Raw genomic sequence first — 27,942 nt, 5'->3', positions numbered from 1 at the left:
TGTTTTTGGGCGACGGCACAGCGGCGGTGACGTCTCTGCGCCGGAGGTTCGCTTATTTCCGCCACTTTGACCAAAGCCGCTCGTCTTGTCCTCTGGTTGGATAACGGGCCTTCCTTTAGCTCGCGTGGGGACCCTTTCAACAGGCGCTGCAGCTTCCTATTGGTCCGCGTCCGAGACGGGGCGGAGATAGACGCATATGGTTTTTAAAGTGCGTTCTTACGATGCTAAGTATCTTCTCCAGTTTGGCAAGAGGACTGTCCCGGCAGGAATTGTAATATCTGAAGTTAATTCAACTGTACACCCCCCCCCCCAAAAAGAAAAAGAACAAGAAAAGAAAAGAAAAGAAACAACAACCAAAGACAATAGGGTCCAATTTGGATACTAACGGGTGAATGGGAAGAAGTGCCGTTACGCGTCAGATTCGTGCGGAGACCAACAGGTAAGCTGCAAAAATACTGCACTTCCACACACGTTGCCGTTAGAAAAGGGGGGTTTTATAATGAACAGTTCATCTGCGTGCTAATCACTGCACGCGCACGCTTTGTGGTATAATTAACGTTTGAAAATTAACGCCGGGGGTTGGGGGGGAGTTGGGGGGGGGGGAGCAGGGAAGTGAAAGCAAAGCAGTCGTTTCGGGGCTTTGCAAGGTTATTCAGATGAAGCGTCGCAGCGTGGCCTTTTGCGGAGCGTTACGTGAAAGCGGACGTCTGCATCGGACGCGTCTCGCGCCCTTTACGTTTGCACCTGTAAGACACCTAATAATAATAATAATAATAATAAGTACTGTGGAGAAATGGTGACGACCTCCTGTGATGTCATATTGAAAAGGTCAAAATCATAATGTGCGTGTGTGCCCCCACCCCCACCCCCTCCCACCCCCAACTCTCATTCGATCTGGCTCCTTATCACTGCAAATGTTTTAGGTCAGTCAATAAAAAAAACCTGCGATCTAAGAGAAACAACAGCAATATCGCTCACCGCCATCAGCTAATGAATTAAGCATAAAGTACTGTGCTGTGACGTCCCATAATGAAACCAGCAGCCTGGTGAATATTGGCTTGCTTTTATTGATCTGTGAAAGAAAGAAAGAGAGAGAGAAAAAAACAGAACAGCTTTATGTAACCAGTTTCCATCTGTCTCAGCTGTTGGCTGTAATTGAGTACACATGCAAAACAATCACAGGTTGCGTAGCCTCTGCGAAGCGTATGCCATTATATGTCCTTTGCAAGAGTGGTCAAAACTGATAAGCGAGGACAAAACTAAATCAGAGGGTCATCATTCATAATTTAGTGAGTGATAGATGGAAGCCAACCCCAGAGATATGTGTGCCATAAAAAGTGACTCGCTGAAACGGGCAGCCATCGTATTGAGGCATTAGTGCATTTGCTAAGTTCCTGTGCCTGTGCCCTGTGTGTTTTGTTTACACGGTACCTCTCCTCCCCGTCTTTCCTCTGTCACGTCATATAAAACTGGACCCATTCAGGATCTTGGGTTTTGCGGCCTCGATTCGTTTCAGTAACCGCCTCGTCTCCTTGCCCTGGGTATGGCTGAATAACCGTTAAAGCCAAAACGTTTCTTGCAATAGAGAGAGAGGACTACATGGGCAACCTATTGATGGGGATATTAGATTTACTGTAACACCCAACATATATGTGACCGTGACATGGAAGACAGCCCCGTTGCAGCTGTAAGATTGAGGGAAGTCCTCCACAGTCAGTGCTGCAAGTCTCCTCTGCTTGTAGTGTGCAGGTTGCATGCATGGCAGTGCTGCAGGTGGGGCGACACCGGGGTAACTCAATACAGAAATGTGAGTGCGGTTCAAAGTTGTAGAAACTCTGGTCAAGTCGGTGTCAGCCTTGCTGTGTTTACTGCTGGGGCTGGATTGTTTACATGGACACAGTGCCGATGGGCTCGCTTTGAGTTGTAAATGAATAAAGCCCCATACTCCCAGTGGTGCATGTGGCTAGTCCTGGTCGACCCGGCGGTGACATCATTAGTTGAGGAAAAACAAAAGATGATGCGGAGGGATTCAAGAAACCACGTCCTGCACATCTTTTCCCCAAATGACTATTGATCATTATCGATAATATAGATTTATTTGAATCCTGTAATTGGTCTATCATCGCTTTATTCCTATTCAATCCTGTACTTGATATGTATATATATATGTACGCATCTATTATTCTATTATCGTTGGCAATATTCTTTCAGTGCACTATTTTTGATGTGCACACTATTAAGTATGATGACTGTATAGAGGCCGGCTATCCTCCCTCATTTCTGCTATTTCGTAGCTTGTCAGATAGACTCTACTTACATTCTCTAATGTTTGCAGTGATTCGACACACTTCTATTTCAAAACAGAAATTCCAAGGTCCTCCTAAAGCATAGCGTTTTGAAAATGTTCTGCAAATATGATATGAGTATATACGTACGTAAGAGGTGCTGTGAGAAATGCATTACCTTTATAATCCAATGTTTTGTCTGAGCAGCCCGCCAAGTACCTAGTATGTGAAAACTGACATGGCCAGTAATACGGATTCTAGTTTACTTTTTCTGTGGCCATGTAAATCTTGGCTGTACCTCCAAAGTCCAGCTGGACATTTTCATACAGTTCAACAGGCCTGTGTAGTGTTTTGTGCACTCCTCGGAACGAGATAAAAGTTCACCCATTTTTGACTTTCGCAGCACCCGTTGACAGGCAGAACAGTTTAATATGTGTTGCCAGTCTTGTGGCACTAATGAAACATGTCTGGGTTATCAGTGTGTGACGGTGCATTTCAATGGCCCTCTCGGGCCTCCCAGACGGAGTCGATAGCTTTTCTAATTTAGCTGCGCTTGTTGCACCGCTGCATATGATGTAAGGTTAATAACGCTTTCAAAGAGAATGACCCGTCCAGAATAGCTGCAAGGCTCATTAAACCGTATTACACGATTTAGTTGTGTGAGATATTCAAGACTTTTTTTGGCCGCGCATGCGCACAAGTGTTACTGCACGTTGCATTGCCGCTCAAGTAGCTAAACACAATCCCGGTAACACTAAGAGATTCCTACGGGTAACACTGAGAGAATTTGCTCAATGCTGGTTTATAAATTGCTGATTTCCCGCTCTTGTGTCTGTGTGGAGGCAGAGACGTTGCACCGGCATGTCTTTTTCCCCTTCACACCAGTCACACTCTGGATTAACATGAACTTGATCTGTAATTTGACTCAGGTCTCCATGGACTGACCTGCGTAATTAATACTTGCATTCAGTAGTCAGTAGGGTAAACACGACTTCCTACTTTGTCAGCTTGTCTTAGTGCTTGAATAAAGTGTTTTGGCTTAACCATGCCAGTGCATGCACCATAATCTGTTCTGCACATTTTCTGAGTGTAGAATATAAACTATTTAATGTGGTCTGCATGTGCAAGAATTGCCCGAGCCACTCTTGAGTGTTCAATGCATTATTTAGACTGCAGGTAACCACACACCCACGACCACTGATCTTTGCTCTGGTTTCTGCCAATTACTCTTAACGCAGCTTTTCTCTCTGTGATTTCCACAGCTCACTCCGCTGATGAGGTCCAAAGTATCAGGGAGAGAGGACTGATCAGCCCTCGTCATACATGCCCACTCCTGGACCAGCGCCGGAACAGTGTCCTCAGTTCCCCTCGGGAGCCAGTCCTGCCCTCTTGACATTTCTGCTTGTGTTTGTCCCCGTGATCTTTCAAAACTGTTTCTCCAACGCGTCTACCAAAAACTGAGACTGTTATCCAAAGCAGAAGTGGCCGAGCCCTCCCAGGCGGAAGTAATGGGGAGCGTGCGAAGCCACCGTTACAGCATCGTGTCCTCCGAGGAAGACGGGATGAAGCTAGCCACTATCGGCGTCCCGAATGGCTTCGGGAACGGCAACGTCACCAAGGTGCACACGCAGCATCAGCACCAGAGCCGCTTCGTCAAGAAGGACGGCCACTGCAACGTGCAGTTCATCAATATGAGCGAGAAGAGCCAGCGGTACCTCGCCGATATCTTTACCACCTGCGTGGACATCCGCTGGCGCACATCCGCTGGCGCTGGATGCTGCTCATCTTCTGTCTTTCGTTCCTCGTGTCCTGGTTATTTTTTGGTTTTGTGTTCTGGCTAGTGGCCCTCTCTTACGGGGACCTGGAGAACGAGACTCAGATGTGTGTTTCCAACGTGGACAGCTTCACCGCGGCCTTCCTGTTCTCGGTGGAAACCCAGACCACCATTGGCTATGGGTATCGCTACGTCACAGAGGAATGCCCCGTTGCCGTGTTCATGGTGGTCTTCCAAAGCATCGTGGGCTGCATCATCGACGCATTCATCATCGGCGCAGTCATGGCCAAGATGGCCAAGCCCAAGAAGAGGAACGAAACCCTGGTTTTCAGCCATTTTGCCACGGTGGCCATGAGGGACAGTAAGCTCTGCCTAATGTGGCGCGTGGGGAACCTGAGGAAGAGCCATCTGGTGGAGGCCCACGTCCGGGCCCAGCTCCTAAAGTCACGCACCACAGCTGAGGGGGAGTTCATCCCTCTGGATCAAGTAGACATTGATGTGGGCTTTGATAGCGGCATCGACAGAATCTTCCTCGTGTCTCCCATCACTATAGTGCACGAGATCGACGAAGACAGCCCTTTCTATGAGATGAGCAAACGGGATTTAGAGACGTCCGAATTCGAGATCGTGGTGATTCTGGAGGGCATGGTGGAGGCCACCGCCATGACCACGCAGTGTCGAAGCTCCTACGTGGCCAGCGAGATCCTCTGGGGGCACCGCTTTGAACCGGTGCTCTTTGAGGAGAAGAATTTCTACAAGGTGGACTATTCTCACTTTGACAACACGTACGAGGTGCCCAGCACACCCCAGTGCAGCGCCAGGGAGCTAGCCGAGAAGAAGTCCAACGCCTCCAGCTCTAGGAACTCCTTCTGTTACGAGAACGAGGTGGCTCTAGAGAAAGTGGAGATGGAGGAGGAGTTTGAGGAAGAGGAGGACAGGAAGATAAGGGATGTGGAGGGCGGCGGCGGCATTGAGAACGCTGCGCTCGAGGACCCGACCACAGACTCGGCGTCTTACTCTGAACACAATCAGGACTCCATACATTCAGAGTCAAGGCCTTTGAGAATAGAATCAGAAATATGAACTCAGGGATTCTCGAGGGGGGTCAAACACTACCAACAGGGTATTTTACTGTTAGCTTGAACTAGGCTCCTAGCCGCTGTTGTTAATACTTGCATGACTGTTTGTAACGGACTGGGATTCGAGTGTGAAATCCTCTACACAGACGCTTAAGCACAACACCGCGCGGACATACAAACACGTTCTACTATTTATGGTGATGAATAGCAGCGATAAATCACTTGAAAGGAGGCCATATCTCCTCTGTCTCACGGGACTACAGGAATAAGATGGGTTAAGTAGCATGGCCCTCATACGAAACGTGTGGCGCCGGTGCATATTGCCCCCCGTGAGTTCGAAAGTTTCCGCCAGTTTCTTGAAGAAAAAGAAAAGCAAGTGTTATTATATCAACGAGAATGTGCAATACGCAGTCATTATTTCCAACGGATAATTTCAGCCAGCAACTCTTAAGAGATACCCGTTTCCAACCTTTTCCCATAGAGAATTCTGTTTTTTTTTTCTTTTTCTGATCAACAGAGGAGAATTGGGTATTCCTGGTCCAGTTTAACCTCTCGTGGCCTAACGATGTTCATAAATATGTTCCTATATGTTCACACATGTGGTTGTCACTGGCTAAAGGACATGCAGATTTTCACTTAAATAGAGTCATGTCATTGGGCCTTAACTTTTGAGATTATTCAGTTTCCAAATGCCAAGATAGGTTTGTGTTTCTTTTCTTCTCTTAACTGCAACGCAAGCTTAACAAACCCTCTTGAACTTGTTTTGGGCAACACGAAAGAGCTGAGCCGGTCAACGCTGCACACCTGCACAAGAACAGGCAGCACGCTGTTAATGAGCTGGTCTCTTAGCAGAGCACGTTCAGGGGCTTCTTCACTGGGGTGCACTTTTGTGTTATAGGTGTGTGTGTGTGTGTGTGTGTGTGCGTGTGTGTGTGTGTGTGGTGTGTGTGAGAGAGACAGAGGCAATGTGTGTGTGTGTGTGTGAGAGAGAGCGAGAGAGAGAACGAGAGAGGCAGAGAGAGAAAGAGAGAATGAGAGCCAGAGAGGGACAAAGAGAGAGCGAGAGAGAAAGAGAGTAGGCAGTGTGTGTGGTGTGTGAGAGAGAAAGACAGAGAGAGATAGAGCAAGACAGAAAGACGGGGAGAGAGAGAGAGAGAGAGAGAGGCAGTGTGTGTGAGAGAGAGAGAGAGAGAGAGTGGCAGTTGTGTGTGTGTGGTGTGTGAGAGAGAGAGAAAGAGAGAGCGAGAGAGGGGCAGTGTGTGGTGTGTGGTGTGTGTGTGTGAGAGAGAGAGAGAGAGAGAGAGAGAGAGAGAGAGAGAGAGAGAGAGAGAGAGAGGGGCAGTGTGTGTGGTGTGTGAGAGAGAGAGCCAGAGAGAGAGAGGGGGGGGGCAGTGTGTGGTGTGTGAGAGAGAGAGAGAGCCAGAGATAGATAGATAGATAGATAGATAGATAGATAGATAGATAGATAGATAGATAGATAGATAGATAGAGAGAGAGAGAGAGAGAGAGAGAGAGAGAGAGAGAGAGAGAGAGAGAGAAGCAGTGTGTGGTGTGTGGTGTGTGAGAGAGAGAGAGAGAGAGAGAGAGAGAGAGAGAGAGAGAGAGAGAGAGGCAGTGTGTGTGTGGTGTGTGTGTGTGTGTGTGTGAGAGAGAGAGAGAGAGAGAGAGAGAGAGAGAGAGAGAGAGAGAGAGAGAGAGAGAGAGAGAGAGAGAGAGAGAGAGAGAGGCAGTGTGGTGTGTGTGTGTGTGTGTGAGAGAGAGAGAGAGAGGCAGTGTGTGTGTGTGTGTGTGTGTGTGTGTGTGTGTGAGAGAGAGAGAGAGAGAGGCAGTGTGTGTGTGTGTGTGTCTCTGTGTGTGTGTGTGTGAGAGAGAGAGAGAGAGAGAGAGAGAGAGAGAGAGAGAGAGAGAGAGGGAGAGAGAGAGAGAGAGAGAGAGAGAGAGAGAAGATGAGAGAGAGAGAGAGAGAGAGGCAATGTGTGGTGTGTGTGTGTGTGTGTATGAGAGAGAGAGAGAGAGAGAGAGAGAGAGAGAGAGAGAGGAGAGAGAGAGAGAGAGAGAGGCAGTGTGTGTTGTGTGTGTGTGTGAGAGAGAGAGAGAGAGAGAGAGGCAGTGTGTGGTTGTGTGTGTGAGAGGGAGAGGGAGAGAGGCAGTGTGTGGTGTGTGTGTGTGTGTGTGTGAGAGAGAGAGAGAGAGAGAGAGAGAGAGAGAGAGAGAGAGAGAGGAGAGAAGAGAGAGAGAGAGAGAGAGAGAGAGAGAGAGAGAGAGAGAGAGAGAGGCAGTGTGTGGTTGTGTGTGTGAGAGGGAGAGAGAGAGGGAGGGAGAGAGAGAGAGAGAGGGGCAGGAAGGAGCCCCCTCGCACAGATTACGAGCACGTGTACCGTCCATTACGCCGCTCAATTCGTCTTCTTCTCGTCTAAGTTTAGCATCTTCTGCAACGTGAGCCTCAACACAAACCTCGGCCCCACCGGGGGGTCGGTCTTGAGGTTCGGGCTCGGCGTTGGCACGTCACACGGTGCGTCAGATGACGCGGGGCGAGGACGTAACGGGCGTTTCGGCATAGAGAGTCATCCCGCAAACTCCGCCGCTGTAATGTGCAATAAGGTTCAAGCGCAGGAGGAGATGTGCGTCTCAGGAAGCCGGCGTAGACGCCGGGCCGGAAGTGACGGAGCCGATGAATGTTTCATGATAATTGCTGCTAAGTTACATATTTGTGTGGTCAGAACGAAATCAACGAGCCAAAATGTATTATTTGTCTTTTAAGGTGTGTGTCCCGAATAACATGGCGGATGCAGCCTCTGATGTTATTTATTCGCAGCAGTAGCTAAGCGCGGTGATTTCCGGTGTGTTATCCAAAAGCGATGGTGCACTTTCTTCTTCTGCACAAGACGACGTGTCCGCTGTTCTGTTACCCAAAGCCAAATGTACATAAATAAGACAATCACAACTTTATCTGTTAGTTGTTTCCCCCTCATCTTCTGTATCAGTAGTGTGCCGGTGAGCATCTGAAGTACATGATTTGATTTGATTATGATGTAGCCTGCTTTGTATACAGGTCAGGGTCTTTTTGGGGGGGGGGGGCTGACGACACTCCGGCCTACTTTGTCCACTTTATCACAGAGGGTCCTCGTGGAGAGGGCAGTTATATGTGTGTGTCATTTCTGAACTGGCCTGTGCTTAGTCTTATGAAAATAAGATTGGGCGTCCAGGTGGCGTGGCGATCTATTTCGTTGGCTACCAACACGGGGCATCGCCGGTTCGAATCCCCGTGTTACCTCCCGGCTCGGTCGGGCGCCCCTACCGACACGATTGGCCGCGTCTGCGGGTGGGAAGCCGGATGTGGGTATGTGTCCTGGTCGCTGCACTAGCGACTCCTCTGGTCGGTCAGGGTACCTGTCCGGAGGGAGGGGGGGGTAGCGTGATCCTCCCACGCGCTACGTCCCCCTGGTGAAACTCCTCACTGTCAGGTGAAAAGAAGCAGCTGGCGACTCCACATGTATGGGAGGAGGCATGTGGTCGTCTGCAGCCCTCCCCGGATCGGCAGACGGGGTGGAGCAGCGACCAAGGGGATTAGCCGGATGCAATTGGGGGGGGGGGTAAGGGAGTGGGAGAAATCCCCCCCCCAAAAAGATTAGATTTAATGAATGCTTTTTCTAAGCCCACCAGCGTGAGTGCACTTGCTAGTCCTCAGTCATAGATGACGTCAGCTTTACAGGTGTTTTGTTTTTTGTTTCTCAAATTAAATCATATACCCAGGTTCTATCTCCACACGTTCTTGCTCGAAATACGATCCCTTTCAGAGACCCACCGGCCTCTCTGGGTAAGGAAATCCACCTCAGCGTCTCATCCGCTCCACCAACTCTCCTCCGCTCCCTCCTTAGGTCTTTGTTTTTCTACCTAGGTCTTCCCACCTGTTCTGCACAAACCAGAGCCTGTACAGATTTTTTTTAAAATCTTTTTTGTAAATTATAACGGGAGATACTGTATACTGCAGTTGTTGAAACTGTCCATGTCCTTTATTTTCAATAAAATAAATAAACCTTTACGAAGTTGGTTCTCTGCACGTGGACGCCCTAATCGACTTCGACCGGTTCACATGATGTGTATCAAACCTCCAAATTGATTTAAAAAATAATAATAATCACACAACCAGTCCTTCTATATTTACACAGGCTGAGGGGACGCGTGTCTGTAGGGTTTAGCGTTTTCCACAGAGCTTACGTTTTGTCCTAAATGCGTCACATCTGTTGAGCTGCGGCGCAGCCCCCCCCCCCACCCCACCCCACCCCCACCCCGCCTGGATGTTGCAGCCACGGACGCGCACGCTGCTCTTCTCATTTTTGGAGCTGTGGCCCAAATTCCAGGCCACTCGCTTGTCAGAGCTCCCACCGCCATCCACTATATAGGACTCACCAAACTTTCTCACCCCACTTTTGCGAGGGCCTGCCGAGACCCCCCGCGCGCTATATCAGCCCCCCTCCGCTGGAAGTCATTTCAGTGACAGCGGTGGAAAGAACACCTCATCCTCTTTTTTCAGTCTCCTTCATTAGACTGTGGAAAACAGAGACGTTTGTGCTGTCCCTCCAGAAAGGGCAATAAGGTGTAGCAATAGCAGCAGCAGTTTGTATAAGTTGGTTCGTTGTTTGACTCGGACGCTCCAACGTGGGACTTAAAATACATCGTGAGATAGACCTAAATAAATGTTTCCCCCGAGCCTTTCGTGGTTTGAAGATTTTTTTTCCGTCCCGTCTTTTTTTTTTTTATTCAAACTCATGGTTCACTCCTCCACCCCTACCCCCAATCCAATGGGGAAAAGTTACTGTAAACTGGATTTGGGGTTATCGCACCTCTAGACCGGTGGGAATTACAGAGAATTGCGTCACGCACAGCATGCTCCAGAGCAGGGCCGTCACAGGGGTGAGGCCCTGGGGGGGGCAAGGTCCCTGGGGGGGGCGAGGCCCTGTGTGAACTTGCTGTGCGAGGCCCTGCTCATTGATGTGCATGCGTATGAATCGCGGTCACACGCACATGGCTATTCTAGTTCTGCTGCACACGCAATCTCGGCGCAATACATTTTTAACAGGGAGACTAATACAGCACCATCGTGCACGTACTCGCAGCTATGACTTTTTGCTATTATAGTCTGTCAACTGGAAAACAAGATCAACTGTAAAACTACTGGCTTTACACCGTCAAGTCAACTCAGCTGTCACTTTATTTTGGCGTGTTGAAGCACAAGTCAGTATTTCAGATTCAGATTTTAGATGATTTTTCAGACCGGTCATTACACGCGGCCTACGATCACAGCCACACGCTGCGGCTTTGGACACCTGCTCAGCCGCCCGCCACATCTCTGCAAGTGTTGACAAATCCATCGTGACTTATGAAATTCTTCCTTCTTTTAATTTTTTTCTCTTCACCCGACTCGTGTTTATGAAATCGTGCAGCCGTCTTTGTTTCCCCTTCTCCTCCCTCGCAGTGAGCAGCGAGATGGAGCACGCTGTACATGCCGAAAATGAAGAAAAAAAAAAACCCTGAATAATTTGTTAGATGTTTTTCATGTGTCCTTGACTATGCATAATGGAATTGACATGCATGAATTTCATTTTAGAAGCATGTTGGGTCAAGAAAAGTCATTACAAAAATTATGTATGTTAAAAAAAATATATGCAGGATTGCGGGCCAGGTATGAGGCCCTCGAGGCGCGAGGCCCTGTGTGGTTGCACATGTTGCACAGCCCACGTGAGGGTTTTGCTCCAGAGGGACATACAGCCTGCACCGTGTGCACCATCAGGATTCAAAGCGCCTGCAGAGGAATGGATCAAGCACCGAATTTGCCAAATGTTCACAGATGAAATGGGTGTGCATAAAGTGTCAGGTGTAATTAGTGGATCTGCTCTCAGTAAAGAAAGCACCTTTGCACAAGGACACATTTGTTTGAAATAAAACGAAGTTAGTTTCCATCCGCTGCTGGAATCCGCCAGTGTGAAAGGCAGTCGGAGGATCTATTGATCAGGCTCGCCAGCAGAGAGACAGCAGTGAGCTGATTTGATTCGGGTCTACACATGGAGAGGGTGCAGCCTCGGGCCTTTTTCCACATTAGCCAATGAAACAGCCACAAAGCTCAGGTCTGAAATTAAATCATGTTTACTTTTCTAAATTCTTCCAAAGTACTTTGCGCTTTTGTTTTTCACCGACATAATTCTACCGTCTTGTTCGTTGTACAAAACTGAAACAAAGCTGAAAAAAAAAGCTTTTTTTTTTCACGTGAGGTCAGTCTGAAATTGTGCGTTGCTGAAATTAGTTAAAGTTTCTTTATCATATGATCTCATTTACCCCTTCCAACAACACTGTGGGCTTTAATGAAGTCCCATTTGACAGACTGGAACGTCCACTTAGAAAACATTTGACCGGGTGGTTGATGGCGGCCCTGTTGGCACAGGCCGGCCAGACTGTGGATCGATTACAGTGCTGACGTCTCTCTGACGACTTGCCCTTAGCTGGCTAACACACAGAGCGTGTATTGAAGTTCAACCCTCGGGCTAAATGCATGAATCTAAACATGCATAATAAGTCAGCAGAGGGAGTTAATAAGCCACATGTGGTCTAAGCCGTGTCTCTCTTTCTTGCCGACTATGATAGGATTTTCAAATGTGATGATGTTGTTCACGTGAGACTCCAGCTTGTCCCCTTATGCATATTCATGTGGCTCACCTGTCTCTAAAAAAAAAAAAATCCCCCCCAAAAAACAACAAAAAAACAAAACCGCGTGGTCTTACAAATCTTTAGCAACTATATCTGTCCACTGCCTTTGTTTACTTTCCCCTAAAAGTCCTGCAAACAAAACAAAGGACAGGAATACTTCAGGCTTTCAAACTGCACTATAAGGATCAAAGAAGGTTGAATCAGTTCATCTGGATACAGCGTTTATCATCTGGATACATTGTTTCATCGAGTGATGAAACAATGTATCCAGATGATAAACGCTGTATCCAGATGAACTGATTCAACCCTCTTTGATCTTCTTACCTGGATTATGTGCCATAGTTCCTGTTTTTTTTTTCCCCAAATGCATTTCCATCATTTGCCTTTGAATATAATCTATTACAGACCCATGGGTGGTTAGGTATGTACAAGCAAATAGCTTTGCATGAATAGCGATCGGTCATAGACTTCCTGTGACACCGCTTGTCCTCTCCGCCTCTCAACATTGGCGAAATAGGGAGAAAAATCAATTTGGTTTGCCAGAAGCCAACACAACATGAGTGCAACAAAGATGATGATAATGAACCAGAATGTCAGCACGTCCGTGTTCATTACATGTGGTATAACCCGTAACTTAGACACGCTGGCCTACGGTACAATTCCACCTCCAAGACCACAACATGACCTATAAAACATGAAAATATATCCTGTTAAGACAGGTGTAACTTTTCTCTTCCTCTTACCGCCTGTTAAAGTTCAAAAATACAGCTGGCTCATGTCAATGTATCTCACCCGGCCAAAGTTTACACGTATATTTCTAAAGAGTGTTAAAATTAGAGGCACCTTGATTGTTCAGGGGGAAGAATAAGTGGTCTGGACAAAGTCTTTCCTTGACATATTTAGGTGTGGTAATAGGGCGAGAAAAATTCTCTGAATCTGATCTAAAACCCGAGCATTGCCGATGTAGGACACATTCACAGCCTCGATCTTATAAATAGCTGTAATTGCGTGCCTTTGGCCCAAATCTGTGACTCGAGTGTGAAGTTGCCGCAGCTCAGGTCACCGGGCGTGAGTTGCACCTTCTTTTTCTAGTGTCCGAACAGTAAAGTTACAACGAACACACGGGGGATTTCCTTGAATCTGGAACGTTAATATCATCACCGAGCTTTTGTTTGTCATCAGTGGGACTCACCTCAATGAAGAACAAGTCAAGCCAATTGGCTTTTTTCATATACACTAGTGTGCTTATAACGACGCTGTGCTCAAGTGGTGACCCCTGCAAGGCTGCAGGATAAGATAGCTAGCTTGATTTTTTTTTGGGATATACTTTGTTAATCCCTTTGGGGAAATTTATCCCTGCATCTAACCCATCCTAGCCGGGTAGCTAGGAGCAGTGGGCCGCTGCAGCACCTGAGGACCAACTCCAGTTCTTCTTTCCATTGCCTCTGTCAGGGGTATTAACCCAAACATGCATGTCTTTGTGATGGTGGGGGAAACCGCAGCATCCAGAGGAAACCCGCGCAGACACGGGGAGAACATGCAAACTCCACACAGATGATGACCTGGGGTGACCCCCCGAGGTTGGACAGCCCCGGGGTTCGAACACCAGGACCTTCTTGCTGTGAGGCGACAGCGTTGACCGCTGGGCTACTATGCCGCCCAACTTCAGTTGCATCATCCAGGTAGGGGTATGCAAGGCATCGTGGGTTGCAGACTGCTCAGCTCTCCTCCATTGCAGGTGTATTAAAGATTGGTTTGTTGGACTGGTGGCAGAGCCGTTGTTCTTGACCCCTCGGTGTGCGGTAAGATGAACTGAAAGTTGTACGTCGTCAGATTACGGCGTAGCATCAGACCGCAGGGTCCTCACTCCCTGTTCGGTATTAGAAAAACTCGACTTTTTTGGTGCACGTAAATAGTCAGTAAAAACAATGCCTTTTTACTTTCACACCACAAGTTTCTATGGCTGATGCTGCCAGTATTTAGGTCGTCCTTTTTTGTCTTTTCTTCAATTTTCAGGGGAAAGCGGTGATGGTGAGAGTCCTCACAGAAAAGCGGTGCTTGTAGTAGCGCTGAGGTACACGGGTTGTGACGATTCCTTCAAAATGAGTTATTGCCTCAGGAAGTCTGTAACTGGGGCAGGATGTGCATATAGCTCAGTCCTCCCTCCGAAGATGAAAGACGTGACAACACCGAGAGCTGTGCTCGTTCTGAGTTTTGACCTCACGGTTCCCTTGAAAAGTCCTTAATTAAACATCCCCTGCATCCAGTCATCTGATACAATTGGGTCACTTTGGCCGGGAATGTCATGTTGCTCTTGGAATTCAACCAAAAGGCCTTGCCTACAAAATTATAAGAAATGAATTTTTATGTCATATCAATCATCCCCCTGAGCGCGCGGTGATTAAATCGGGCAATTATGTAATTCTGACGACCTGTCGGTTGCGTAAGGACTCAGGCGGGTCTCAGACAGCGGCACAGAAATGCTGTCTCACACCTGTCAGGCCGCCGGTCCGCCAGCTAGCCGTTACGTTTTGACTGATGCGGCGGCGCGACGCGGAGATCAGGCCCCTGACGGGCCTCTCAGCTGTCATCGTCAAACTGCTTCTTCAAGGACGACCGAGTGGCCGCGCAACCCCCCTGCGACGCTGCTATGGCAGAAATGCTGAACCACCAAAGCATAGCTGGACAAAAAAAACAGGATGGTCGTGAATCAGCGGCTGCTTTGCTTGGCTGTAACGATTCAAGGTGCCGCGCTGACCGAGAGACGCGCAGGTGAAGGGGGGGCTCAGTTATATATAGCATATATATATATATATATATATATATATAGCATGCATTATTTACAAATATCAAGTATTTCTAATATAATACTGCAAAAGCTTGCTGTTCTTGCACCTCTGCATGGATGGCAGGTCGCAGGGGTGTCAAACTCCAGGCCTCGAGGGCCGCAGTGTGTCTGCAGGTATTTGTTGCAACCGTGCACTACACCACCTGACTGAACTAATTAGCTCACCCCCTGGATCAAGGAGGGAAAGGAACTAGTTTAATCAGGTGGTGCAGTGCACACTTGCAACGAATACCTGCAGACACTGCGGCCCTCGAGGCCTGGAGTTCGACACCCCTGTGAGACATGGCTAGAAATCTCGTTTGCCATAACATTTGGGGAAACAGGCTCGTGTCATAAGCGAATCAGAATGATGAGCAGACGCTGCCAAATATGAATTTCTGAAGAAAAAAACAAAACAACAACAACAACAACAACAACAGAATACACCTGACGAGGGTCGTGATCAAGGGCAGACATATTGGCACCACCCACAAAAGGGTTTGGGCTGATTTTAGCCTCGACTGGGTCAGATCACAGATACATTCGTTTCACACCGACCAGCCGACAGCTGTCGCACTTGCCAGAATCTGCTTGCGCATGCTTCTCATCTTTACCTTTGGGATGAGGGGGTGTCTATTTGTGTGTGTGTGTGTGTGTGTGTGTGTGTGTGTGTGTGTGTGTGTGTGTGTGTGTGTGTGTGTGTGTGTGTGTGCATATCTCGGCGTGAAGAAGGTAACTGTTTACAGGGCTTCCAGTGTCATTGGCCCGGAACAGCCCCCCCCCCTTCTTCTCTGACACACACACACACACACACACACACACACACACACACACACACACACACACACACACACACACACGGAGGCCTGCCAACACTCAGTTTGGCTCTATTCTCGACAGCTGAGTGTCTTATGATACTCGGGGGAGGAACAGGAGAATCCAACAACAGGTACAACATGTTGGACACAGGACAGACTTTTCCTTTCCATTCTCCGAGCCTCTTGAAAGACAATGTGTGTATTTATTATTTTTTTTGACCGCAAAAGTTGCTTTCAGCGTTTGCCATTGACCTCTAAGTGCGTTTCGGGGTTTGCACCACCGTCTGCCACGGCTCTACTCGGGGACTATTCCCCGTAGTCTTTGAGTGACAGAACGACATGGGACGAATCACGTTGTCAGACACAAAAAAACATATTCAGGCTCCGCCCCCCCTTGTTGTGCTCCGGGGCCCCTGGGCTCCTCTGACCTTGACCGACCACATGCGAAGCCGGAGCCAAGAGGCCGCAGCCGTACCCAGTGTTGGCTCCGAACCAGCGGCGGCTTGTACTGACAGGACTTGGCTCCCCGCGTTGTGTCCTATAATGGAGGTGTGTCGCCGTGATGCCGGCCTCACATGGACGTGCACGCCCGAATACTTTCTGCATGATGCCTCCTCTGTGCCCTCTCCGGCTGCCATAGAAAACACTTGTGACTGGAGGGGGACTGGTTACTCTCCCACCGAGTCCCAGGCACTTTCACCACTATGGACGCTGAATCTATTGAAAAGCTCAAGGCCGATTGTGCAGGATTTCACATCCTAGGTCTCCTTTTCTACCCCTTCCATTTCTCCCTCTCTCCCCCCCTCTCGGATGCGCCGTCTCTCTCTTTTTTATCCCTCTCCCGGGCTCTGCCAGGGCCCGTCTGATGTTTGCTTTGTTATTCCGTCCGTACAGAAATGTTCCGCCGTGATAGATCATTAAATGAAAATTGAATTGATCATAAAATGATGAACAGAAATGAAATGTGAATTACCTAATTTCCAGCAAGCTCGGCAACACGGAGCACATCTGCTGGAAACATGGCCGCCGTTCAAAGATGGAAGATTAAAGGATGGGTTCACATTTGTGGAACGCGGGCCTCGTTAAAACGTTAAGAACTGTGCAGAGCGAGCACGCCGCTGATGGCTTCAGTACCGCGTCCAAGCGGCTCCGCTCTGGAAGGCCGTGGCTGCGGTTAACACTCCCCCACGAGAGTCTGAATGAAAGCGAAGTGAGGACGAGGCTGACCGTGCTGGGGCTGTATATCCTAAAGTTTTATGGAAGTCTAGGTTAGAAAATCTACTCATATATATATGTATTTTCGTAATGTGTGTGTGTGTGGTGTTAGTGTGTGTGTGTGTGTGTTAGTTAGTGAAGATAGCGGGACCGAAAACTAAAGCACTTATGATCCTAATTCTTGTTGGAGGTGGTAGGTATTGTCTCAGAGAGTAAAGGGAAAAATCCCAGAAAATTAAAATTATGCATAGTTATGCATAAATATCCAAAATATGCATTTTTCTAAAAAATGGCTAAAAACCACTTTTCTCTGCATTTCAGATGATTCTGAGCATCTTTGATTTTTTCACCTATATAAAAAAAAATTTTCTGTTTTTGCATTGTGCAAAATATATGCATTTTTGCAAAAATGCACTTATGATCCTCATTTTTTTTGGAGGTGGTAGGTATTGTTCCAGAGAGGACCAGAAAAATTGCAGAACATTAAGATATAATTATAGTAATTACGCATAATTATGCAAAATATGCATTTTCTAAAAATGGCTAAAAAAAACCACTTTTCTCGGCATGTCAGATGATTCTGAGCATTTGGGGAGGGGGGGAGTTGGAGTAGGGGGGGTGTTTAGGGGCAGGGGGAAGGCGGTTAGCTGGCAGGATGAAGAGGAGGGGAGATTTAGACGGGTGCATAACCAAACCGCTACATTGTAGCGGGGTTCCTCTGGTAAATAAATAAAAGAGAGCCCAACTGAGGTGGGACAGCTAGCAAAGGGAAGGATGACGAGAACGTTAATGCATTTTTTTTCTTCTTTGCCATAAAACCCAATGAAAGTTGCCACTTGTGTTGGTTTCTACCGCCGTGCATGGGTATTGTGTGTTGACGGAGGCGTGGGGCTCTGTCCACGTCATGCACATTTCCACTGTGGATGAATTTGAATTTTTTATCTTCTGTTTTTTTTTGTCCACAGCTCTCCCGGGACAAAGTGATTCTCACACCTGGAAGGAGTGCCAAAGGAGGCCCCCCCTGGGCTACTCGGCCAACCAGGGTCGCCATAGAGATAACTGGGCAACCCGGCGACGTCAGCTTCATCAGCGCCGAATCCTCCGGAGGCTGACGAGCCTACAGTGAGGGAGGAGAGAGATGGATGGAGGCAGCAGAACAGGGTGGAGAGACGGATGCATAATGCCCCCCGCTGTTTGCTGGGTTCGCAGAGAGAGTGGGCTACACCTACTGTTAAGTGCGTTGAAGAATGTAACATGATGATACGCCTTGTTGGGCTATTTTTAGGGCTCGCATTGGCCGGCGGTCAGGTAGTGCACAGAGCGGAGTGTACCGCTGAGCTGCACAGCACCGAGCAGGCCTGTGATTGGTGCGTTTTCCCCTCGGCGAGTCGGCCGGCCTTTCCGTGGGCATGTGCACACGTGAAAACGGTCAAATTCACGTCCCCATAAACCACAAAAAACGGTTTTATTAGCGAAGGACTGCATGTTCTTTTGGAGGAAGAAGTGCTGTTCGTACAGGGCCTTCACTTGCACACACACACACACACACACACACACATATGGGCAAAGTGTGTGTCCTCCTCCCTCTCACTTCAGATTTAATTCACGCAGAACAAGATTAGAGGATCCAATCACTGGTGACATTGAGCCTGGACCCCTGGTTGGAACAGGACACCCGGGCGCCCTAATCGTCCCTCACGGTGCCGGTAGGATCCTCTCCAGCTGAAGCAGATGGTTGGTATCACCTTCTCTGATTTCTAGATGAGATTATCTCCCTGACGGGCGGCGCAGTGGTTGACGCGGTCGCCTCACACCAAGAAGGTGCTGGGTTCGAGCCCCGGGGTAGTCCAACCTTGGGGGTCCTCCCGGGTCGTCCTCTTGTGTGGAGTTTGCATGTCCCCCCCGTGTCTGCGTGGGTTTCCTCCGGGTGCTCCGGTTTCCTCCCACAGTCCAAAGACATGTAGGTCAGGTGGCTCGGCCGTGCTAAATAGCCCCTAGGTGTGAATGTGTGTATGTTGGCCTTGTGTGATGGCCTGTCCAGGGTGTCTCCCTGCTTGCCACCCAATGACTGCTGGGGTAGGCTCCAGTATCCCGACGACCCTGAGCGCAGGATAAGCAGTTTGGATAGTGGATGGATGGATTATCTCCCCTACTTGCTATGAAAGCGGCCTCACTGCTGCAGGTTGCTGATGCTGGGTTGCCCCCAGCAACAAACTCCCTGCAGACAAAGGGGCCCCGGAAGGTACCGGGGGGGTTTTGATCCTCAGGGGCAGCTTTCCTTGAGGTGGAGGGATGTCCACGAAGCTCCATGAGATGACTTGGAGACACTACCAAACTCCCCTACGACACATGGCTGCTCTCTCCAGAGCCAGAGACACGAGTCGGAGGTATCGGGTTAAAAATGCAGAATCACATATCAATTTTGGGGGGGGGGGGGAAGAAAAGACACTCATCGTTTACTTTCAGGGTTATAAGAAATTTTGAGAATTGTGTGACAGAAAGGCGAACACAAGGATAGTCAAGTCAAATCAATTTTATTTGTATTGGCCAATATCACAAATGGCAAATTTGCCTCAGTGGGCTTTACAGCAACACAACATCCTGTCCTTGGACCCTCTGATTGGACAAGGAACAACCCCTTAAAAAAAACCCTGTAACAGGGGGAAAAGGATGGGAAGAAACCTCAGGGAGAGCAACAGAGGAGGGGTCTCTCTCCTAAGATGGACAACGTGCTATGGATGTTGTGTTTACACAATTAACACAATACAACACTGAAAGAGGATAACAGAATTATAAAGGAATTGTTAAAATTATGAAGAGTACGATGCGCAGGGTGCCAAGCAGTGCCAACAGCCCAGGACCCGAGCCACGTGACCACCGTCACCATGTAAAAAAAACAAATAGGATAACAAAAATTACATGGATTCATAAGATACATAAAAAGATAATGTGATGAGGGGAATGCCAAGCAGCATCCAGGTGGCGACCACCGTCACCATGGAGACCTGGGAGGAGGACCGACTGAATGTGCACACAAGGGAGACTCAGATGGTGACAGATGTACACTTAGCACCCCCCTCCCCGGTTCAGGGATGGTCGTTCCCTCTTCCCATAGATGGCCTCTGCCTCCCCGTTCAAACCAGTGTTCCTCCCTATCAAGGAGGTGCACATCCTCATCCTTGAAAGAGTGGCCGCTGGCCTGGAGATGGTGCAGACTGTGGAGTCCTGGCCTGGCGTGTTAGCTCCCCTGTGTTGTGTCATCCTCCTGGCCAGCATCTGCCTGGTTTCCCTGATGTACAGGTCACGGCAGTCCCCCCGCCACTTAGCAGAGTCACTATATTGCCCTGTTTGTGCCGGGGGACCCGGTCCTTGGGGTGGACCAATTTCTGGCGCAGCGTGTTATGGGGTTTGAGAGCAACTGAGACGTGGTGTTTTTTGGAAAATACGCATCTCAACTGTTCTGAAACTCCTGCGACATACGGAAACCAAACAGACGCTGGCCAAGAGAAGGGGGGGGGGCTAAGAGTTCATCTGTCGCCATCTTGTGATTGCAACTATTCCCCAATCCTCTGTGAATAGTACACACGGCCATCGAAACTCTAGTTAATGGTCACGGTAATTTGCATATGAAACAGGCCGTTGGTTTCGGTCATTATGCCACTGCATTGTTTGTAAGGGTGGGGACACCTGCGGTCAGTTGAGACTGAGGAGGTCACCTAGATCCGTCAATAAGCTTTGTGGCCGGATGAACCGATCCAACTTCCTGTGATTTCCTTACTCGGATTATTGAGGATGCATCGAGACACCTGGGAATTGTGTTCTGGGCACGGTGGCCCGGTAGTTAGCGCCGTTGCCTCCCAGCAAGAAGGTCCTGGGTTCGAGCCCGTCTCAGGTCCTTTCTGTGTGGAGCTTGCACGCTCTCCTCGTGTCTGCGTGGGTTTCCTCCATCAAAAAGACATGCGTGTTAAGGTTACTACTCCTGTCTGTGCCCCTGAGCAAGGCAGCGGGAAGAGGAACCGGAGTTGGTCCCCGGGTGCTGCAGCTGCTCCTATACGATAGGTCGGGTTAAACGCAGAGAGCACAGTCACCGTGAGAACACGGTGCTGAATAAAGTGGGTTTTTCTTCCTTTCATTTTCCTCTAAGTTTCTGCTTTTGAAATTGGGCTGATGAAATTAAAGACATGCTCCCCCCAGAAAACACGTGGAGCATGTTTCTGGGATGAAACCCTCGTATAAATGTAAAATAACCTGCGTATCTTAACCTAAAGTTACACACGTTATGATCATGCAAGTGTACAGCCATGCCATAGCGGTGCACCGTTTAACAGCATTCGTACTGTGCATAAGAGTTAAGAGGGGTCCGTGGGAGAAACCCATCTGCCTCAGCATAACAGAAGAGTGATTCCCTGGTTTTGTGTGGGTCTAAATGCGATGCCTGCCAGATTAGTCCTTACGTCACAACGCAATTTTCTCTCCTGTCCCGCCCGAGATTACAGAGATGGCTTATGATGGGTTTAAGCGGGGCCACCGTGAGGAAAACAATTCAGCGTTCCCTGCTGCAAGAGACAGCATGTGATTACCACCGACGACAGACTCCTCAAGGGGGAGGAAAAAGACACGGAGACAGCGAGCCGAGGCTGACGGGATGGACAAAAGGACGGGACGAGGCACTGATGAACATAAAGTGCCACCGAGTACAGTGATTTACATCACGCATGGCCTCTGTCATCATCGCCAACAGGTCTGAGCCAATCCCGTGGCGCTGTAACCTACTCTATAACTGCTCAAACAGCGTCTGAGTAGACCACCAGGTGAAGCATAAAAACCATGACGTATACTTGTGCATGCATACACCTGGACTTGTTTGTCTCTCTCCGTCAGCAGAGCAAAGGCCTGCACTCGAGCGCCATCGTAATTAAATCAGCGTGCAGGGATCATGAGTTGTAATGGAGCTCGTCTCTCCTCTTGTACAGCAGTTTTCCATGTCCAACGAGAGGAAGAGGTAACGGGAGCCAGGGCGGCACTTCAGGTAGCCCGTGTGGTGCAGAAAGAGGGCCTCGCGTTACACCCACTCCGGGGCAATCAGCGCTGTCTTTCAACCTCTTGGCTGACCTCTTCCATTACAACACAAGGCCAGCAGCCAGAAGACCCGCCAACTACAAGTCAAGCTGTTGATACCGAGAGGAAGTGAGTACAAAGATGGGCTGTGATAAGGACGGTAACCAAACTGTAGTTTTTTAGCTGCAACTAGCTTAGCGTTAGCTTCTGCCGGGGTTTTGGTGACTGTTAGCATTGTGTGTGTGTGTGTGGAGGGTGGGGGGTGGGGGGGTATCCTGTGCACACGTGGCAGTGCTCTGCATTACTTGTTCCAACTTCAGAGATTACTTTGAAAAGGAGAGGCGGCGCATACCCGCATCATCCCTTTCCCAGAAACCTGGATTATTTGTGTCGTTCAGATATTGGCCGACTTGGAAATAATCCGGGGGAAAGTCAAGTAATTTGCCGCGTCTATTTCAGGACGACTACGTCATCCCATTGACAAAAGGCAATCACTCACCCTCCCTTATTATATATATATATATATATATATATATATATATATATATATATATATATATATATATATGTCAATGTATAGAACAAGTAAGGTGATATGGACACTAACCATTTCCAACTGGACCATGTCATGCACCAGGCTGGATGGCTCTGGTCCTGCAAGTGAATCATACGACTGAAGAAAGACTTTCCACTTTTCCAGTGTTTAATCCCTCAGCGGACCGGACACCTGCCTCCATCACCATGCCTCTCTATAGCCCTGTTGAGAAACACTTGAGCATCCTTTCCATTTATTTTTGTTTATCTTTCTCGTCCAGCCTTATTTGGGAAACACGCAACACCCTGATTTGGATCCTAAATCTGTCTGTGTGTTGATCTGTCTGTCTGTCTGTCTGTCTGTCTGTCTGTCTGTGTCTGTCTGTCTGTCTGTGCTGCTAACTCTCACACAGCAGCCAGCAGCCCTGTGACCTGTCAGATAGAAACCAGTTGTGCATACACGACCCCGTGGAAATAAAAGTGCCGATGAGTCTGAAACCACCGCCCCTCAGGCCCATGTACGTGCTTTTTCCACCAGCTCTTGTTGTTAAATTTACATTGGCCACATGGTAATATTGACGTAATCCCCCCAGAGGAAGAGGGAGCTAGAATTAGGACGTGCTCCCTCAAATTCAGAAGGCTGGAAGAGGTTACTATATAATATTGAGTCTCGGAGGGACCCGCTCTTATTTGGTCTTGGGGTTGTTTGGCATCAACAGGCACAGACTTGCCGTGGGTGAGCAACGTCTCTCCTCACTCTCCATCGCTGGGGACCGGCGGATGTTTCCACGAGGACAGCTGGGCTCTAAATGCACCACCTCTCCTTTAGGAAAACAGCTAAGGTTAGGTGGTAACCGCTCGCTGCTCCTCCTGCCCTCCGCCGCTAACTTCGCAAACCGGGAGACATGTGATAGTGGCGTGAAAAAACACCTCGCTTCTGACCTCACAACAATGTCAGCGGCGACAGGTGCAAAAGAGGAGTGCACTCAGGAGAGATCTGCACCAGGCCTACGTATCCCACCCCTTCCCCTGTGCTCGGCCTTGGCGACAAACCCTTTTTTCACCTACCAGGAGAAGGGAAATACACATGGACAGGGGGGAAAAACAGTGTTTTTCCTGCCATTATAAGACTTTTGCCCTGCACCCAGGTCGATTGAACAGGAAATATTGGGGGGGGGGCTCTCAAGCTAAAAAGTCTGCCCCGTAAAAGCGTTTTGCCTGTCAGCCTGTGGATGCACAGCCTCAAGTCTGACATGAAATGCTGGAGATCGGGCTATCATAATACCCGAGCCCTCATTAAAAAACCTCAGATGTGTTTGGCCGTGGTGGTTTTCGTGATATAAAATGAATGTAGGTGAATGACTGCTCTGCTGATTGACTTTCATTCATAAAACGACGGCAAGAAAACATAGCTCAGCCGTGGGAAATGTTTTGCTGTCGCTACCGAGATGATTCTCGGCTGTGGCTTTGATTAACCCTACTCTTAAAATCTCATTTAACACCGGAGACTACGGCACTTCTGCATGGTGGCTGTGGTGTATTGGATCGAGCACTCGGTGCTCGATTGCGTTGGACTGTCACCACTACTGAGTTCTGTAATACACTGGTCGAGCCTAGTAGTGTGTGATGTCTCCGTCAGTAAAGATCAGACTCGTGCCGCATCCTCGTCTCCGTGTACTTATATATAATAGTGATTAAGTTAGTAACCCACGAATAGTAACACTACAATAGTGTACATAAGAGAAGTCACAACACAATCGAGCACCGAGTGCTCGATCCAATACACCACAGTGGCAGGGTGAAAGAGGCGAATTATTGTTGGTTCCTCCAGGCCTCCGGTGCTGAGATCAGCACTGAATGATCTGCTGGCTTGCGAAACACGATCGACTTCTTATTTACTTTCAAGACCCAAACTCACGCCTAACACGCACGTACTGTTTCGGTGTCGACGCTGCTTGATCTGAGTCAACCGTAGATGTGAGTCGCGCATGTGCACGGTTGACTCAGAGCGGGCGGAAGGAGAAGAAAGAGAAAAAAAAGCAGCGTTATTATTTTTCCCACCTGGAATCCGGGACGACCCGCCCCTACTCTATCTCTGATTGGCTAACACTATCCCTAAACCCACCAACCTAAACAACGGAGGCAACGAGTACTAGCCAATCAGAGGCGGAGTTCCCGGAATGCGGGTGGGAAAAAAACAAAGGCAAAAAAAGCAGCGTTGTGGTCGAGCGGGCTAGATAGCGGATGAAGAGAGGGAGCGGCGGTAGCGAGAACCAGGGGCGTTTCTAAGCACAGGTGATGAGAGACGCACCTGTCGTTAAATATTTCACCACACATAAGTAAATATTTTTATTTTATTTTATGTTTTTAATTATTCATTTCATAGCTGCACAAAATATGTTGTCTCATTTTTTTTGTTTCTTTATCTTTTTTTTTTGCACACCTGCTGTTGCTCTTTTATTAACTCATGTTTATAATAGTACATTTAAAAAGCGTTATTTCCCCTTGAAGATTGGGCAGGGGCGGGGCCGGAGAGCTCGCATGGGGCGCCAGAAAGGCCCGAAACGCCACTAGCGAGAATGAACCTTTTATTTTTTTATAGGTTTTGAATCACTGCAACCACGAGAGGATCTTCATTATTACACTGTGCACACAACATTTAAGGCTGATAGGTCCAGTAGTTTGTGAGATTAGCCGTGGACACACACACACGCACGCGTGCACGAACAAACCGCATAACCCCCCCCCCCTCCTCCTCCAGGCTACCGCCTGGCGAGGATAACAAAGGGCTGGAGAAAATACTTCTCAGAATTAATGTGATCTGTTATGCAGAAACATCATTTTGTTTGAATTTGAAGTAGTCCAGCTAGAGGCAATGATGAGATCAAATCTAAATTTAGTGGGATATGGTGTGACGGTGCTTAATTTGCCTGTTTGCAGATGTAGTGCTGGTTATCTGGTAAAGATCAAATCCAGAGATCTTAGTGGGATCATGGAAATCAGATCAAGGTGCAACACATAGAATGAATATTATGGTTTCACTGTGGAGTTCAACATTTGACCCAGATATTGGTATGTGTGTATGTGTGTGAGAGAGAGAGAGAGAGAGTGCGTGCACTTCCCAAAGCCTTGTCCATTCATTCATGCTGATCCAGAACATTCTGGCGGTTTCTGTGTAAGAAATCTATCTGCAAATTGCCCCGGCTGCCCACCACGACAGCAGAAGTGGATCAATAGACACCGGTCACTAATGCTGGAGGTCATCAATGGAAACATGGAAATACATTTATGTAATCAGGGAAATGAAAGAAGTGGGGTCTAGATAAAAAAAAATCATTTTCTACTTCTTTCGACCAAACACATCTAGCTGAAAAATGAAACCTGGGCTGGGTGGAGGGGTACTAGTAGAAATGAACGGGGCGCCAGTGGCTGGTCTGCAAACAAATGCAGGATGTGGTTTCCAGTGTGGTTGAAATGTTCATTGATGGATAACGTTAGTTTTGGGTGGTAAGGAAACCGCCTTCAGCAGTGGCATAGGAAAGGAGGATGGGCAGCTGTACCGTCATTAACATGGGCCCGCCGGTCTCCTCCCCCAAATATGAACGGGGAGATATTGCATTTCACTTTCTTTAGCCTTCCCGAGGGGTTTATAATAGTCCTAATGTCAGGCAGCGGGCAACCCAAACCAGATTTATTTGCCCGTCTGTGTCATGTGAATGTTTTGCTTTACAGTTTAACGTCTATCACCGGCCATGACGGCAACCGGCCATTACAGAGCCGCATTGGGACCTGCGGCTCGCATCGCTGTATCTCCTGCACAGGATCCACAAACAAATCAGCACATGACGGAGACACCACCCGATTTTTTAAGGAGGGGGTTTCATGTTCTCCATTGCAGTGCTGAGTTACAAATGCTAACCAGTGCAGAACACCGCCACTCAGACACCTGACGGAGGCCCTGATCGGGGTATCAGGTTTATCCATCTGAAACCACACAGAACATACCACATCACTTTAATTGCAGCAAATCACTTTTTAAACAGTTTTACTTATTTGGGGTTGATATTTCTTGCTTTTTGAACTTTCACCCGTAAGACAGACAACTGAGCTCGTTTGATTGAGTTGCAGGATATTCATTATTATTAGGTAGCTTGGTAGTCTCATAGATATTGTGAGGTATTCCTTCATGCACGATTCTATTTTCTACTTTGGAAGTCATGTTTATGTCCTCGTGTGCTTAATGCTGGGTATACTGCTCAGTCAAATTCCCAGCATTGGCAAAGGCACATAGCTGCTGGCAAACATTGAATGCTAACTTGACCTTGAACCCGAAACCAATGAATTCTGCCCAGAAAAACAGGCAAAACAACCAACACTGACTTGTTTAAACGGCACCAAAAGGTGTCAAGATCAGAGATAGAAAAACAAAAAAACACTGAACTGGCAAAGCGGTACCTCTTTTCAATGGTTCCTCCCATCCTTACATCAATGCTGCTGTCGAGCCTGGATGGGATGGATGCAGTGGCGGCTGGTGCTAAAATTTGTTGGGGGGGGGGGCGCAATTTACCTTGGCGCAGCACACCTGACAGCTGCTTTAATGTCCACACAGTCACAGAGTAATTAACAAGGACAATGTGGCCTATAGATTTTATCCGGGTTTGTAGACGGTGGATGATTGACAGTCGAGACGAGGCATCGTGGTGGGTGTGAACATGATTGACAGCCATGAAAATTGTCCAGTCACATGAGATCAAAAAACATTAAAACAATACCAATTCGCTGCCAATAAAAGTGAGAGTGTCTGGGGAGCCCCATGGAAAATCTGAAGAAACCAATCAGACAGCAGCCTCAGGTCACCTGCTTGCCAAACGTTTGAGGGCTTACGTAAGGTATCTTTTGGCCGGCGCCCCTCACCCAGGAAGTATACGTATTCAGACAGAAATCAACCAAATACCACTTGGAACCTGTATTTAATGGCTGCTGACAGGCGCTCACAGACTGAAGAACACTTTTATTTCATAATTATTACAACTAAATTGTATTTAAAATGTTTAAGTAGGTTTTCATCTCTTGATATTTGAAGGGGGCGGTGCCCCAGCGCCCTGTACTGGCCAGCCACCACTGGATGGATGCCATTTGGCTTTGCCAAGGAGATGAGATACATATACTGTGATGGAGCTGTTATGAGGATCTGTTGTTTCAGTTGCAAATGTTTGCTTTTTATATGGTGACACCGCCTGTTCATTCACTCACTCACGCTTGCTTGCTTGCTTGCTGGTTGTCCATCGTATCCGATGATGACCATCTTCTCCTATTTGTGAGTCCTTTGATGGCTGAATAGTCAGATCCTGGATGCACAGTTGTGGTTGCAGACCGGGCATGTAAAAGTGGTGCCGGGGGGGGGGGCAGGCTTTGCGAGCATGCCTCTTCGCACGCTTTGCTACACGATGCTGTGTGCGCTGGTTTTCTATATACTTCACTCCCTGTGAGATATGGGAGCGCCAGATGGCATCTTTTCAGTGTGGTCTTAATTTGGTCTTTGAACTGCTTCTTCTGCCCTCCAGCAGTGCGTTGACCAAAGTGTACTTGGCAGTAGAGGACTTTACCTGGGAGTCATTGGCTGGGCATGCGAATGACATGCCCAAGCTAC

At 48.2% G+C, this 27,942-nt stretch overlaps 1 pseudogene; it reads left to right on the top strand.

The window, feature by feature from the left end:
* Positions 1–390: 390 nt before the first annotated feature.
* LOC130119028 (inward rectifier potassium channel 2-like) lies at positions 391–5,608 on the top strand (annotated as a pseudogene).
* Positions 5,609–27,942: the final 22,334 nt, after the last annotated feature.

Source organism: Lampris incognitus, chromosome 10 (assembly GCF_029633865.1).
Source record: "Lampris incognitus isolate fLamInc1 chromosome 10, fLamInc1.hap2, whole genome shotgun sequence".
Taxonomy (NCBI): domain Eukaryota; kingdom Metazoa; phylum Chordata; class Actinopteri; order Lampriformes; family Lampridae; genus Lampris; species Lampris incognitus.
The sequence above is the reverse complement of the archived record's forward strand: the minus strand, read 5'-3'. Positions and strand labels throughout refer to the sequence as shown.